Below are 17,749 nucleotides of genomic sequence, written 5' to 3' on the forward strand. Positions count from 1 at the left end.
TAGCATGATAATATCCATTTCTATCCATATACCAGCAAATGCCATAATTTCATTCTTCTTTATGACTAATATTCCATTGTATATATGTAACACATTTTCTTTATCCATTCATCTGTTGAAGGATACCTAGGTTGGTTCCATAGCTTAGCTATTATGAATTGAGTTTTTGTAAACATTGATATGGCTGTGTCACTATGGTATGCTGATTTTAAGTCTTTTGGATATATGCTGAAGAGTGGGATGACTGGGTCAAATGGTGGTTCCACTGTAAGTTTTCTGAGGAATCTTCATACTGTTTCCAATAGTGGTTGCACCAATTTGCAGTGCCACCAGCAATGTATGAGTGTACCTTTTTCTCTATATCTTCACCAACATTTATTGTTACTTATATTCTTGATAATTGCCATTCAGTCAGGGACCATTTTATTTCACTGACTACATTTGGCAATGTCTGGAAATATTTTGATTGTCATGATTGGAAGGAGGAGTGTCATGCTATTGGCATCTATTTGGTAGAGGCCACAGAGGCTGAAGGGCACAGGACATAAATAGCCTGCAGTGCACAGGATGTTGCTCCGAACTGCCCACCAAAACATAGGGTTATTTGGTCCAAAATGATTAGTACCAAGGTTGGGAAACCTTGTTCTAGAACCTACCCTTATCACCAAAGCTGAGTCAGCATCAATCAGATTTTTGACTGTACACATAGTCCAAATCAATTGCTCAGACTTGGCATTTTCACATGTTAAGTATTTCTTCCTGACAGACTTAGTATCAAATTTTCATAAATATATGTAATCTGGGCTGGGGATGTGGCTCAAGTGGTAGTGCGCTCACCTGGCATGTTTGCGGCCCAGGTTCGATCCTCAACACCACATACAAACAAAGATGTTGTGTCTGCCGATAACTGAAAAATAAATATTAAAAAATTCTCTCTCCGTCTCTCTCAAAATAAATAAATAAATAAAATCTTAAATTTGGAGTTAAAAGTCCACAAATCCAAACATGTCCAAAGTCAAAATTATATGTATCATTTCTGTTAAATTTAAGTTGCTATAGGTTTTGTTTTTAACTTGCATTAAGTATCCAAACAAATTACCTTTGTCACCGTTCTTTAAAGTATATGTGAGGGGAATGGATCAGGGGAAACACATGATAGTAATTGATCTTTTTTCTTTCTCCACAGAATGACAGGCAGAGAGTTTTTCTCTTGTTTCCCAGAACTCTATCCCTTCCTTCTAAAACAGCTGGAAGCTGTAGCCAGTACAGTGGACAGGTAAAAAGTTTTTCAGAAGCCCATGATGATTTCTTCTGTTAAGAGTTATTTTCTGCCAGGTGCGGTGGTACAGGCCTATAATCCCGGCAGCTCAGGAGGCTGAGGCAGGAGGATTTCGAGTTCAAAGCCACCCTCAGCAAAAGTGAGGTGCTAAGTAACTCAGTGAGACCCTGCCTTTAAATAAAATACAAAACAGGGCTGGGGATGTGGCTCAGTGGTCCAGTGCCCCTGAGTTCAACCCCTAGTACCACCCCCCAGAATCCCCCAAAAAAGAGGGCTTCCAGTCTCATCAGGGCAGTTAGAGAAGTTCATCGTTGCCCTTTCAACCACACCCTATCACTGGTAGTGGGATTTTTAGTATGGACATTAGAACATGTGCCATTATATTCTGCCAGGGGTATTTGCATATTGTGTGAATATATGTGAATAGTCTGTAATAGGAAAATAAAATTATATCAATGAGTTTTTCTTCTGTTTATGATACATTTCCTCATATTAGTAGTTTGTGCAGACAGACTTTGGCCCTAGTATGTTCATGCCTTAAATACATTTGGACACCAAAAGTTTCACATTTCATACTCAAGAGTAGTAGACTCTGCTTAAGCAAATGACTGACTTAGAGAAGAAAATCATGTGCAAGAGCCCAATCCCTGATTTTTCCTAGAGTTTTTTCCCTTTTGATGAATACTAGGAAGATATGAAATGAATGGAGAAAAAAGTGAAAAAAAAGGAAAACTCAAAAGAGTCTCACTTCATATACAGAATTAATTAATTACTTAATGAGAAAGGGTTTGAAGATAGTGCCTCAATTATTAAAGTTCAGATCTTTTGTGTACATCCACTTTTTTTTTCAGTGATCTGGGGCAATTGGACCATCACCCAAGCATGTTCCTGTTACTTTTGGTGCTGGAGAGACTGTACCCCTCCCTGATGGATGGCACCTCTTCTGCTCTCAGCATGGTACCTTTTGTTCCCTTCATTATGAGGTAGTATCATCCTAAGTGAAAATACTGGGGGTGGTCATGGGAATTTTGTGAGGATATTTTAGTTTGTTTTTATTTCAGAAATTATTATATAATAAGAGATGTTAATTAATTAGTTTATGTTTTTCCTTGGAAGGGATCTTGTATAGACAGGAGCAGGAGGCTTATTGCCCCTGTCCCAGACTACCCTCCAGTGTTTTAGTGGAAGGTTCTTCTCTCCTGGGTGCACCCACTGTGTAAATAGTGTTTTCCTTGGAGACCTGCCTGCTAATGGGTGTGTGGTACTGATACAAGGTACTCTTTTGAAAAACATAGCCTGGGTATTTGCATTATCCCTGTGTTGAGCTCACCCAGCATGGTGCAGACTTGCTCCTGGCATATAGCCCCTGTTGAGCAGTTCAAGAGGACATCAGGACACCTGGTTCTTCACTTGGAGGAATGTGCTAGGGCATGCAGGGGTGGCTTGTTGATGGCAATGCCATGTAGTACAAGTTCCCATTCATCTCCTTCAAGCTTGGAGTGCCTAAAAAATGAAACATGAACATAGAATATGCATGGAATTCAGAAACAGGCTTTCCTGCTTCGGGAGCCTGTGGCCCCAGTTTTCATTTTGGATTAAACACCACAATAAGCAGGCCTTCAAAAAGTATTCACATTTTCTTGAGAAACACTCTGGAAGCCTATAGTACTGGTTAACTTTTACCTTTCTGCTTACTTCTTGACAAAACGGCAACTTCATTTTATTGTATCCACTGAAAATTGAAATGGACTTGGAGCAGAAGGATAAGAATACCAAACTCAAGAGAGTGTGTTTATTATTTATGTGGTGCTCTGGGTTCTACTTCTGGTTTCACAGAGCCGACTTATGCAGTTTATTGTGAGAAACCATTAAACATGAGATTCTGACGTGTGATTGCTGTGGCCATTTGCTTGCAACAAGTCCTGGCTGTGGCTCTGTTATCTTTGATCACAGAGATGACTCACTCAAGCTGGTTTTGTTTCCTGATACACAAAGTTACCAGTCTCCTTCATTCAGCATTTGGTGATTCATTTTAGGAATTTGGGTGGTCAGTTTTACTTTCAGGTTCTCTCTTATGACTATCTGGGGGAAAAAACCCAAGATATAGTTTTAGAAAGTTAATGTAAGGGGGAAACGCAGAGAATCCCAGTGTACATTACAAACAAAAATATGCCATGGAGGGCTGGAGATGTGGCTCAAGCGGTAGCGTGCTTCCCTGGCATGCGTGCGGCCCGGGTTCGATCCTCAGCACCACATACCAACAAAGATGTTGTGTCCTCTGAGAACTAAAAAATAAATATTAAAAATTCTCTCTCTCTCTCTCTCCCCCTCTCTCATTCTCTCTTAAAAAAAAATATGCCATGGAACTTGGTCATCAGTCTGTGTTGAAAACATTGTTTGCAGGAGTTTTTTTTTTTTTTCTTTTTTTTCTTTTTCCTATCAGACTATGATGTGTTGGATCCTGGAAGCCACAAATTACTGCATTAAAAATATCTTTCTAAACTTATTTGTTTACATATAATCAGAATGCACATACTACTTATTATTTTAAAAGCAAATATTATATACAACAAAATTGTATTAATATAGAAAATTTAAATACTACTTTGGAGCTACTGTACTTAGTGTGTTTTTTAAAAAACAAAAACTAAAAAAACACAAAGTAAGAAGTTTTTAATCATATTGTCCTGATGAAAATGTTGTAGTCAATAGTTGCTTTCTGCCTGAATACAGATTTATAGTGCACCACCAGAGGAGAAGCTCTGCAGTGGATTCCTTAGTTGGTCAGTAGGCTGGGATTCATTGAGGGTACGTGTGTCATAAAGCAATGTTTCTCAAATTTTAAGTTATAAAGATACCACTTGGGAATCTCATGAATTCTGATTCAGTAGAGTCTGGGATGGGCCTGAAAATCTGCCTTTCAAACAGACTTCCGGGTAATATGATCCTGCTGGTCTAAGGACCACACTTTGAGTAGCGGGATTACATTTGGAATATTAAACATCATCAGAGTCATGTACACAGAGACATTTAATAAACTAGACAGGAGTAGGGTCACACTTGGATGTACTTGGTTAGGCTATTTAAGGAGTTTTATAAAAGTAGATTTTGACTCAGGAGTGTAGAATAAGCAAAGATGTATTCTGAGCAGAGAGGTCATTAGAAAAAAGCCTGCTTTTTTTTTTTTTGTTTACCATGACTTCTAGAGGAGGAGTTTTCACTCCTATTTTTCCCATTGAGGAAATTGAGGTTTAGAGAGTGAGCCAGTTGCAGAGTTGAAATTTGAACCCAAGAGTGCAGGGCTTTGTCAGGAGTATTATATGTACTCTTTCTATTACACCAAAATAACCAGCTCCCTTTTGAGTTGCCATGCACTTAAGCCACATTGAATGTGCCTGTGAGGCTTGAATGTTATGCAATGAAGAGAGACTGAAGACTATGTCTCCAGTCACTGCATCTGAATACAGGTTGTTTTCAGGGTGTATCCATTGGTGAGATTGCGCATCATTTTGCTTTTCCAGTACTAAAGGTTAGTTGATTGGGTTTATCAGCCATATGTAATCAGACACACATCTGTGGGATGGTGGTCCATGGCCAAATACACTCTTGTCCCTTGACCATCTACTGTGGTAAATGGAAGGAGCCTAGATTAAAATTAGAATATCCAGTTCTGAGTAGCATCAATTTGCTATAGCAACAACCTATGCTACCCCAAAATGTTCACTGGGGAGATGAACTATAAGTGGATCTTTAAAAAATAGCAAATTTGATAAAAATGCACACATTTGATTTAATGACCTCAGAAAACATTACTCATTAAGAATGTAAAAGATTGATTATGAATCCTATTATTCCAAAGCAATGTTTGTGGTTCTGATGAAGACTGAGCAGTTTTGATTTGGGGTAGCTGTTGAAAATATGGATGTACACATGGGAAATAGGTGGTGTTTTATCTTGATAGCATCCTTAATGGGAACATAAGTACTTAGAAGAGCTCTCATTAGACCCAAGGATACTCTGAATCTAGCTAAAGAGAAAATTTTCAGGTAGTGGGAGTTGCACAGTTGCTTTGACCATACTAAAGTGAATCCTACAATGCAAAGACGATTAAAAGCCTAACAACAGCTTTTATTTCCCTTGATTTATGTATGCTTACCTGCTATTTCTATCCTCTCTGCATTGCTAAGTACCATTTGTATTTTTAGTCCTTTGTTCCACATTTAAGAATATATCCAAGCTTAAGGTTTTTGTTGTTGTTGACTGAAATATTAGAAATCTCTGGTTTGGATTTTCTAGTTGCGTGTATGTGCTTGCGTGCACACAGTTATAATTGTTGCAACATCTTAGGACAGAAATAATTATATTAATCCCAACATCTTGTTTACAAATTTTCTTTAATCCAGTGTATTTTATGTGCCTGATGTTTTGCTGGATCCAGGTCCGCAGTCCTTTAATATATTAATATGATAACTCCGATTTAGGACTATTCACCCTTCAGTTGAAATACCACAGAGCATAGTAATTCATGTTTTCAAAGGAAATGTGTCTGGCTTTGTGACACGCTCACTAGTGCCCACTGTCTGGGGCTTTCTAGACACTAGAAGTCTTTTCAGAGACTAAAATGTCTCCTGACATGCATCTTTGAATTCCTTTTCACAGGCAAGTTTCAAGTTTCCCTTGAAGAACTGTAAGAAACCACATATGCCCCAAACCTAGGATCCTGGAGTCTTGAACAGAGCAAAGACCCAGGACTCAAAAGACTGGGTTCTGTCCAGGTTCTGCCATTTACTAGTTGTGACACTTGGACAAAGCTCTTTATTCTCTGCAACAGCCTGGTGATCTGTTTGAGGGAGCTGGGGCAGTTGGGAAAGTGGCTCTGTTGCTGAAAACTGAAATTGGAGCATCTGATTAATATCTGTGGAGAAACTCTGTCGTTGCCTTTCATTTGCTTTTGTGGTTGCTTTTAAAAGGTCTTCCCTCCCACCCTCAGCACTACACCTTTGGGCTTATTTTCATTACAAATGACTTTCAGCACCTCTTTTTCCCAATCCATTTTAGTCATTGTTCTCTTAAAGAAGTTTTCAGTGTAATCTACTCTTTTTCTGACAAACACTAAAGTACAAATAGCAATACAGTCTTAAACACATGGTATAGGAATTACCTATAGGGACCTATGTAGTAGAAACTTGTTTAGATGAAATATGAAAATCTAGCTGACAAAGAATGGAAAAATACATGTTTTATGTATTTTTAAAATATTTCATGGAAAATTCCTCTCTTATAAGAGAGGAAGGTGGGAATATAAAAATTGAGAGAAAGGATGGGAGAGGAGGGGAGGAGTAGTGGGGATAGGAAGGGCAGCAGAATAGAATAGACATTATGATTGATGTATGTACATTCCATGTATGTATTATGTGTCAAATTACATTCTGCTGTCATGTATGACTAAAAAAAAATAAAAATGAATCGTATGGTTAAAAAAAAATCCTCTGCAAGATTACAACCCTCCCCCCCAAAAAAAATAAAATAGTTGATTTTTTTAAGATTGTGTCATTGGGAAGTAATATTGACTCTTGTTTTGTTTTCTTTGAAAGTTATATAATTCAGGTATTACCACTTTAGTCCTTACCCAGGCTACGAAGTGAAACAGCTCATTTTCCACGGTAGTGTGTTGGGGCTTTTGCAGGAGGCAGTAGCTGACTTCTCCTTCTATTTGTGATTGTAACACTGGAAACTCTCCTTCAAGATTGCACATCAAATTTCTATCGGCCATATTCCCAGCATCCTTGTAGATAAATAAAGGACAAGGTTTTTTTTTTTTTTTTTTTTTACAGAGAAATAAAGAAGCAGAGTGGCTACAGCACTGCTGAGCTGGAAGTCAGTAAAGTCCTCATTTTCTGTCCATCTCAGCTCCGGATCACCTCCCCTCCTCTATAGCCTTTGTCATTAAACCTCTTTTCTTGCCATTCATCACAACTGTAATGTGCTATCATGCTCAGTCTCCCCAAGTAAATCTTAATCTCTTTGCACACAGAAATAGTTGTGGGGTTTCTGTGTTTTTTTGTGGGTTGTGGTACTTTTCTATAATTTGTTTGGATGCAGAGCTAGACAGAGTCACGTAAAAATGAATCAAATTTTGAAATTGTGACTTTTTGTCTGAGCAGTTGTGTATCTCTGAAGTACACAAGGGATTCCTAGTCCTACTATATTAGAGCCACATTTTGTATCCCACTGGTTACTAGTTATGTAGAAAAGAGGCCCTGATAAGTTTCATATTTTACCTAGCTTTTGAGGAATATTATGTTCTAATATAAGCTCTGACATTTTGTTTATATTGTGACTTCCCCTCTTTGACCCTGTTTCCTTTTCTGTCAAATTAAGATATTGGCCTTGTTGTTACCTAGGTCTGCTCTGGCCTCATGAGCCTGTGACCTGAGACCTTCCTGGACTGTAAACTTCTCTCCCCTGATTGCTTTTTAGGGACTCCTGTGGAAGCCCATCTTTCTGTCCCCTGCTGCATGTTTTAGAGCCATATGAGAGAAGCCTGGATTGATAAGAGTAGGAGAGGGGGTATTTTTTCTGTTTAAAATCATAGAATTATAAGTAAGCCAAAACAGGTGGGAAAATCCTCTCAGATTAATGCAGCTTGAATGGAAGACTCATGCAGGAGAGCCCTGTGTGCTTCAGTGTGATGGGAATAAATAATTCTGCTTATGAAATAGTGCTCCTAAGTTTGCTTATTAAGAAAAATTTTAGAGAGAGGAAGGAGTTGGTAGTATAATGGAGAGAGAGGGCACTTCCTTAAATATATTTCTTCAATATTCAGTTGATAAATGTGTATATGTAATTTACGTAGGGCAACAATGTATCCTTTCAACATATGTATACATGTATACAGAGTTAATAATCAGATCAGGGTAAGTGGCGTATCCACCACCTTATGTTTCTTTGTGTTGGTAACATTCAAAATCTGAGAACAGACTTTTTCATCCTGCTTTGGCATGTCTCTGCTAATAAACTAGAAACTCCTGAGGCTAGAAAAGAGACATCATGGCCTATGAGTGAGACCACATACCTGTACCCAGATAAATGATGTGCAAGTGAGCCCAGAATCATGTCAGTAATTTGAGGAAAGTGTAGGATGGGAATGTTATGCCTGGGGCCTACAGAAGGATTTTTCAATAGAAAGGAAAATATTTTATTAATGACCAAACCAGTTGTGTTGATATCAGACTGGATCATTAAATGTATCACTTGCTGAGAACTAGTAAGGATTCCCAAAGAATAAGTCATGCCTGAGTCACCTCATTGTTAATGCGATTACTAGGATGGTGGATATAGATAGTGCAGCTTTATTTAATATTTGATTTACTTAAATGAAAACAGACTAGATTGCATGTTTATCAAATTTGTGTGTGAAGTAAACATTACAGGCAAGGGAATAGAAAATCAAAATAGTTTTCAAGCATAGGCATGACAAACACAATTTCAGCCTTGTGGCCGTTACCTCTGTGTGGCTATTACTTCTGTGTGGCTGGAGGGGAAGGGTTCAGTTGAAAGCCATATACTCTAGTTTCCATTTAATTTGTGATGTGTTGTTTTTGTTTGATTGTTTATATGTCTGATATAGTCCATAATTGAAAAGTAATATTCAAAATAGCTTTAGATTGATGGGCTGAGACTATCAAGATAACATTTAATAGAGATATGTATCATATTCTGATTTTTTCAATTAAAAAATCATACACATGCAAAATGAGGGATATCTGGCTTCATGGAAGTTTTTATGAAAAGTAAACAACAAAAAAGTCTTGTGGAATGGGATTTCCTTGTGACCTGTGACAATTGTAGTGTGACAATTGCCACTTTTTGATAGCAGAGGCAATAATCCCCCTGAACTCTGTTGCTTAAACTAAACCCCACATTATTCTGTTTATTATTCTGCTCTGGGATCCCCATTTTAGAAGGGTCATTGATAAACTAATATTTATCCAGGGGAGGTGACCAACATAAGGAGGAAGCTAAACATCTGGAAATCATTAGAATGGAGAAGACTTAGAGTCAACGTGGTGATTGTCTTTACATACTTGATTGTCTTTACATACTTGAGGGCAGAAGGCACACAATTTCTTTCTTTCTTTTTTTTTCCTTCTCGATAAAATAGTTGGAGATTTCAGCTTTTAATATAAAAAAGAGTTCTGTGAAAGTCAGCCTTCTCCATCAAGGACATAAAAATTTTCCTAATACTGAGCTGTCCATAGTGTTTGAGGAAAACTGATCATACGTTGAGAATATTTTCTGAAGGGTTTCTGCAGTGTGTCTGTATTTGGGTTAGATGACTATCCAAGGCATCTATTTGGGATGTCTTATTTCAAAACAGTGGAACCACTCGGAATTTAGTAGATTCTAAATGGGCAGTGAATTACATGTTAGAATCTTCCTTTAATGGAAGCATATTTGATGCATATTTGCAGATTTTTAAATGGATCTTCAGTTTCCCAAAGAAAGGGGTGCAGTTTTTAACGTGGCCTGCAAGGTTATGGTGATCTGCTCCTAAATGGTGCCCTCCAGGAATTAATTCACCTAAATTTAGCTTCTAAATAACTTCTATAACTTTGTTCTGAAAACATTTTTTGGCCTATGTGATGTTATGTCTGAAAAGCATTTCTTATTAATTTAATTATCTTTTTTTTGTGTGTGTGGTTGCTATATTTTTCTCTATTCCAGTTGTTGGCTTCAGCCACATTTGTTTTCTGAGAAGCATAAGAAACATCTGAGTCTTTGAGAAGTTAGAGATGCTTTTCTGAATTGATTGAAATAGATAACTCTTTGTGGTCCAAACTTACCAGAGGAACTTTTTGAACGGAGATCCCTGCAGAGAGAGTAGCAGAGTCCTCAAGCCTTGCCCATTACAAAAGTAGAAACACCCAAGAATAGGGCTTTCCCAGTACTGTTAATGTAGAATATCCTCTTCCCCCAGCATAGAATTCCCAGACTCCACCCTTCCTGTGGTTACCACTGATTTCCAGGAGGCTTATGGAAACAGGGTACAGGAAATGTGTCTCCCTACACCATCCTCATTTGCTAAGAGTTGTTGGTGAAAGAAGGAACCTGCTACCTTATCAGTCTGGAAACCCTGACCTCTTGGTTTAAGTAGTGTGACTGTGTGACACCAGGCCAGGCTTTGGGCCAGATGTCAAGGTGAGATGTTCATTTCTGCTCAAGGGGTTTTCAGTTGCTCACTCTTCCTCTTTGCCTATAGACTAAATTGTGCCCACTCTTTTTTTTTTTTTCACAGACATGTCAATGACCCCAGTGTTAGTTTCTTTGAGGCTGATTGTATCACAGGGACATATATTTGAAATAAAGCCATGAGACTTTGGTGATGGCATTTTAGGACTTAAATAAAGAAGACATAGAAGCAGCATTTGGAAGGTTCTTTCCCAGTGCTGGTGGAATCACACTGGGCAACTGCCTACTCTGCCTCCTTACTGTGGCTCTGCCTAGTTTTTATTTGGAGAGCTGTGCTTGTGGCCTTCCGAATTCTATGTAGCAGTAGCTGAGGTTCAGCATGTGAAATGAAATCATGTTTTTTGTATTCTATGGCTGTTTGCATAAAAATATACTCTGTTGTCTGACACCAATTTTTTTCCCCTCTTGGTTCCTAAAGAGGGCCCAGCCAATTTCATCTCTGACAGATCTCTTTAAGACCTTTTTCTAAGTATGTCTTTGAGCAAGAGGAATGAGGAGTTCACCTCTTATGGAATGCATTGACAAAGCAAGCTAGAAAAACAAAACTTGTAGGGAAGAGCTTTTCTTAAATGTTATCTGTTACTTTAACAGGCCAATTCAGGTCATGTTAGAACAAGTTATTTGATCTGCAAACAATCTCATTCTTAGGTGAAATTTCTGACAATGATGATAATCTGTGGCCTATTGCTGCCATTCACTCTAAAATTTAGAATCCAATCAGTTGATTGTTGGCTAAACATTCCTTGTGTACTTAGTGGTGTTAGGTCTTGGGCAAAATGCTAAGTAAAGAAAAAGGTCTTCATCCTCAAAAAAAAATATCCAGTCTAGCTGGTGAGATAGAACAACAGCCTATAGGCCTGACCATGTATATTAACCACTTCCTTATAGGATATCTTTTCTAAGGATAAGGCTTAGTGGGTTCCAGAAAGTCCAGAAAGCTTCCTCAAGTAGCAGAGCAGGGGAAAAAAGAAAATTCAGCTTGCCATCTCGAGGACTTTTAGAAGTCACTCATGGTGATTTCATGTGAGAACAAAGTCAGGCCATGCACTCTGCAGACAGTGGGGCCCAACAAGGGGGAGATTGTGATAGAGCTTTATGATTCATAACTTGGAAGTCATCATAAAGAGCTTTGCTTCCACTTGAACCATGGGTGACCCAAGAAATTCACAAAAATAAATGGCTTATTGTTTAACAGGAGAAACCATTGATATGGAATAAGAACAGTATTTGCCCCAAAGACGGCATTTTACTCTTGTGGGAATACTGAATAGTAATGGGGGAAAGTTTAAATTTAGTAATATTAAAATTTTTAAATGCTTTAGCAATATTTTTCCAAAAGGAACTGTCATTTTCTTGGCCATAAATATTTTCTCAAAAATAGTAGACAAGGTGCTCAGCAGGCATTTTAAATTATAACTTAAGGATTTCACAGTACCAAGTTCCAAATGCTGACAATATGCAGTTTTTTTATCCTATGTAGTAGGGATCATTTTAAGTCCAGAAGTATATATGTATATTTTTCTTTTCAAACAGATATGAATTAGGGAATAAATAGGCAGGCAAAGATTAATTATAGTAGGCTTCAAATGAAGACATGGAAAAATAACATTATAGTATGTTTTGGTTATCTTTCCCTGACTGGCATAGTTTTTTTCTACTCTGCTTCTGAGTCTTGACCCTTGCTAGACTATAGTACACCCTCCTGCCCAACCTCATTCTCAGGGGACAAGTTCAAAACCCCCACTGGTGCCTGAAACTATAAAGTACCAGATCCTACGTGTACTATGTTTGTTACTATAATACCACACACTATAGCTGTAACTTGAATTGTGGCAGAAAAACTAGCATGACTTTCTTTTTTCTCTCTTTAAAGTTTCACAGGGACTACTTCATTTGTTCTTATCATAAATCTTACCACCAACCTTATTATTCTCTTTCCTTATTAAGTTGAGAACTTCTACTTTTTAGGAATCATCTTATCTTGGGCATATCTAAATTTCAAGCATCACTGTTTTTATGACTTGAACACAAGCACTCATTACTGACATGGTCAGTCTGATAAGTGAGGTGGCTGGCTGTTCACAGGTGGGTAGCATCTATATTGTGGATATGCTGCACAAAGGGCTGACTCATGTCTCTGGTGGAACAGAGCAGGGTCGCATGAGATTTATTCATGCTATTCAAAATGGTACACAAACTAAAACGTATCAATTGTTTATTCCTGGAATTTTCCATGTGGTATTTTTGGGCCATGGGTAACTGAAATTGCAGAAAGCAAAACCTCAGCTAAGCAGGGACTCCTTCATTTATAATCTAGTTAAAACAAGCTTCATTAGTCACATTGGCTGGACTAGATGCATTGTGACCTGCATGCTTTTGCTTGTTCCTCTTTAGCTTATTTTTCTCACTCACCTGGAACATTGAGACATTCCGCTGCTTGTCTCCCTCCAAGCCAGTTACAGACATCCTCTTTTTTATAGTATATGTTCTCTTTTTTATGTTTATGATCAAGAAGTTTATTTATTGGCATTGGAGAGTGTTTGCACTATTGCATGACTACATGAATTGAAAATATGTAAAATATATATGAAATTGGATGGGCCCCTCTCATGAAAGAGAGAAAAGAGTAAATGGTCATAGGTCAGCATTAATAAGCATTTGTTTTATCATGTGTTCTCATATCACTTGAATTTGTGACAATTCTTCATCACCATTAAATATATTTACTGAGGGCCTGTTCTGTGCCCTTGTCTAACATCCTGGGTCTCATCTCTTGTTTGAAAGAGAAGAGAGGTCTGCAGTCCATCTTCTGTGGTCAGATGTTAGAAAAAGTTCTGTGTTCATAGGCTCCTACTTCCTCCCCTCCTAATCATTCCTCAGACTACTGCAGCCAACTCCTTCTACCACTGCGCTGAAACTGTATCTAGAAAGGTGAAATTGTAGTGACCTCCTAGTTAAAAAAGCCATTGGATGCTTTGCAGTCATCTTTTTTGGTTTGTATCTGGAGTTGACACTATTGCAAACTTCCTTTCATATGATACTCTTTCCTCAGTGACCTTCTCTGGCCACTTCTTTCTGCTTCCTCCTGTTGCCTTTCAGACATTGATGCACCTCTTTGTCCTGCCCTCAGCCCACTTCTTTTTCGATCTTATGCACTCTGGAGTTGCCACACACCTACACTGATAAGTCAATTCTAGATCTGGAACTCATAGAATCAAATGAAGCTTGCCCACCCCCCTGCCCCCCACCAACTGGGAATTAAACCAGGGGTACTCTACCACTGAACCACATCCCCAGCCCTTTTATTTTATTTATTTATTTTTTGGAGACAGGATCTCACTGAGTTGCTTAGGATCTTACAAAGTTGCTGAGGCTGGCCTCAAACTTGAAATCCTATTACCTCAGTCTCCCAAATCACTGGGGTTATAGTGATGTACCACCTATTGGACAGCTTCTTCTGCCTGTGCCACAGGCACCCATAAGTTAGAAGTTTCAGTTACCTTGGCACACTGAGGGCTGAACATCCAGTCCTCTCCTCGTCACATGTAATGCCTGACATCACACTCCATCCACCTGGCAGAAGTTCCCTTCTCCAAAGAAAATGATGGAATCTGGACTCACAGAGGCTTCTCCACCGTAACTGACTGCTCATGCTTGCTCGGTTTTCTTTTCTTTTATTCTCTTCCTTCTCTTCCTCCTCCTTCTTCTTTCTCTTCTTCATTTTTTGTCCCTCTAGTGCTGGGAATGGAACCCAGACCTGATGCCTGCTAGGCACTGTACCTCTCAGGGGCACTCCACCACTGAGCTACACGCCCAGCCCTCCTGCCTACTCAATAACAAAGGAACATTTGTCTTTAAAAATATATATATCACTTTCTTCCCAAAGCCCTTTAGGGAGTGTGAAATGATTTTTTTTCTTATATTGATTATCATCAGTTTGAGGTAGCAAGTGGCAGGCATTGGTAACTTTCTTTGGAGATAAAAAAAAAAAGATGACACTCCAGAGTCCAGAAGGAATAAATCTAATGTGTCCACAGTGAAAAAATGACTGTGGAAGGAGTCAGGGACTATGAGTCACTCACTCAACAGATATTTATTGGGAACATCAAAGTGTCAGGCACTAGAAAAATGCAGTGTTGAGTCAGACCCAGGGTTCTGTCATGATGTGCTGTGACACTTCTTGTCCCTATCTTTTGTACTCTGATTTTTTCATCCTAATTAGTGATTAATGATAACAATTAGCAAATGTTTACCATGGGCCAGGTACTGTTTTAGAACCTTACACATACTAACTCATTTAATCATCACAAAAGTCACTGTGAGCTTATCATCATTGTTATTATTACTGAGGGAGGGCAAAGGCTGGGCAGAAGAAAATTTAGAAATATGCCCTACCTCGGTCTGCTGGTAAGTGATAAGGCATGGATTTGAATCCAGGTGATCTGACTCCAGAACCCATCTGCCATTGTCTTGGCTATCCTAACTCCTCACCCCATAGCAAGTCCTTCCACTAGCTACCCATGATGCTCTGTGATGTAAGACAAGCTAGTTCTCCACGTGCCAGAGTTAACCTGTGGTTTTGAATAACAAATATTTAGACTTTTCTTTCTTGAAACACTTGCCCCCTTGGGCATTGCATTGGCAGTGGTCTCTTTTTCTAATCTGAAATCCACAGAAAAAGAAGAAAAAGTTGCAGTTAGGTCCAAGTGGTTGTGACAGGTTGCTAAGTAAAACTGGCTTAACTGAAATTCTGAGAATTTCTTACAAAAGAAAATTTCCTTAGTATAGGAAATCATGGGTCATTGCAGTTATAAGTGTCTTAGTAAATAGAAAATGTGGCTTGAGGCTAAGAAGCATAAAATCTTAATGAGATTATTTGTGGGTTGCTATTTATGCATACCTTTTAAACCATTAAAAAATGTTTCCTATCTGTCTTCAGTGTGTCATGTTAAGTTTCCACTGTTGAAATCTTACATAATTTTGAGAATCTCCAGAGTTGCTAAAAAGAAAGAAAAAAGCAATAGTAACAAAAATTTATGTAGAATTTGAAATTTACAAAGTACTTTCACATACAGTAACCTTTCTGATCATCCCTGTTTTTATTCTCTTAAAAAATAGAATCACAAGGCTTTCAATGAAAATTTATAAAATTACCTATGTTTTCTTATATGGTAATTCTGAACTGATTTGGAAAAACTCAAATCTGAATCAGTGATGTGTTTAAATTACTAATGTTACTCCAAATTGCAGGTGGTAACTTTGAGGAACTTCTCTGACAGATACATGACAGGAGCATTTGGCTGACCGTAAGGTCTATGAAGTGGTTAAAACCTCCTTTGGTTCCTTAGTTTTGAGTTTTCCTTGTGCTTAGTCCCACTTCCCTCCTTCACCAACTTGAGGTGAGGGCACACTGAGGGCGAGGTAGGCTCCTCTGAGGCTTTTGGCAGCAGGGAGAACACTTGGCTAGGCCATTTGTGCCCCGACTACCAGCTACAAGAAATCAAAGATTTCTCTCAGCTGTAGATGAAAACTCTTAGACACATAGGAAAACTTTATATTTCTATATAAATATCATGTGTGTGTGTGTGTATGTATATATATAGTTGTAGATGGAAACAATGCTTTTGTTTTTATGTGGTGCTGAGGATCAAACCCAGGGCCTCACACTAGGCAAGCACTCTACTACTGAGCCACTACCCCAGCCCCCATAGGGAAACTTTAGTTCAGCCTTAGAATGAAAATTAGGCATGACCCCAGTAGTGAGATTTTCTTGCTCAGTATATAAAGTGAGAGCATTAATAAAGTATATATTTGTATGAAAGGTGCTGCTCTATAAATAAATCTGCTCTTTTTTGATTATTAGAACTGTACAGGAAGAAGTCATCTGTTTTGGCACAAACTATGGAAATATATCTAGGTAGCCAAGGAAAAACTGAATTGTTACTGAAGGATGTGTCACACAGAAAAGAAATAATTTTCAAAGCAGTGGCTGGAAACTATTTTCAAACATGAATCTAGGGAGTCCCTTGAGCTGTCTATGTGGGTGATGGGTGAGTAGTATTGGTTTGGTTCTTGCCGGGCTACTTATTTATTTATTTTCCCACAAAGACTCCTTCTTTCCTGTGAAATGAGAGTTGAAGGTGCAGCTCCATTTCGGTGTAGATTAAACAAAAAGTAGAATTCATTTATACTTACTATAACTTGTATAAATCTAGTGAAGAGAAACAGGTTTTGTTGCTAAGCTTCAGTATCATATAATTAATATAATACAATTATTTTCTTTAATCTTTTTTTAAAAACTACATGATTTAAGATATTTAAGAATTTAATTCATAAGAGATTGAAACTGGACATAGGAGAAAGACTAGAGAAGGATCAGCATTCTGCTACCTGGTTGAACACATCTCTAAAGTGGCAGCCTTAGAATACCATGTCCTGATAGAACTCCCTATTGAAAGCCAGCCAGCAGAGCCACTTCTTTATGCCCTACTCCTTACCTGAAGCACTGTGAATTGTCACCAGGGCCCTGAGTATGAACATAAGTGACTCCACAGGATTGCTACTCAGCCTGAGAGAAGGGAACTAGTGTCACTGGGCAATCCACACTCTGATTTAGAAACCCCAGGCTGTGGGTTTGGAATTGGCCAGATACCCTGGCTCAACCTTGAATAAATATTCCTGAGGCCTAAATAGGATAGGGAATTCAAAGCCCTATTTTTCCCAAGTTCTTCCATAACCAATCCATGGCTGCTTGTTGTGAGATTTAAGTGGAGAGGCCATGTTTTGGAGGGGAAACAAGGTGTCATTCTTTACTATAAATTAATTCTCCCATAGCAGTTCCCTTTTCTCTTAGAAGTGAAACCATTAGAGGGGCCAGATCAAACCCACTCTAGTCATTGACCAGGGCCAGCTTTATCACACACCCTGCCCAATGTAGTAACAACCTGTGTGAAATGACTTGAGAAATCTTAGGCAGTGCCCTCTCTCCACCCAGGTATCTCAAATGCAGCCTTCATCTTAAGCCAGGTCTTAAAGACTCAGGTAGGCTTTTATTCTTTTAGTATTTGGATTTCATCCCTTCTAAGAAAATGGACATCACAGTGGGAGGTAAATGACTTTTATGTTATTATAGTCACTTATGCCATGATATAAATTAGTTTAAGTTTCTTTGGTTTTGAAAGAAAGATAATTAGATGACAATGGGGAGAAGGTACAGAA

General features: G+C 38.4%; 1 protein-coding gene across 6 annotated transcripts in view; it reads left to right on the forward strand.

Annotated features, from left to right (window-relative positions):
* LOC144373874 (transport and Golgi organization protein 1 homolog) overlaps positions 1-17,749 on the forward strand; it is a 147,349-nt gene that overhangs the window by 39,658 nt on the left and 89,942 nt on the right. For 2 of the 6 annotated variants that reach the window (XM_078036831.1, XM_078036838.1), the window contains exons 3-4: positions 1,187-1,276; positions 2,131-2,262. The exons of 3 other annotated variants lie outside the window; for them this stretch is intronic. The gene's annotated coding sequence lies outside the window, so the exon portion shown is untranslated. The remainder of the gene's footprint in view (positions 1-1,186; positions 1,277-2,130; positions 2,263-17,749) is intronic. One more of the 6 variants, XM_078036832.1, reaches the window with a different exon arrangement.

This window comes from Ictidomys tridecemlineatus, unplaced genomic scaffold (genome assembly GCF_052094955.1).
Source record: "Ictidomys tridecemlineatus isolate mIctTri1 unplaced genomic scaffold, mIctTri1.hap1 Scaffold_52, whole genome shotgun sequence".
Lineage (NCBI taxonomy): Eukaryota > Metazoa > Chordata > Mammalia > Rodentia > Sciuridae > Ictidomys > Ictidomys tridecemlineatus.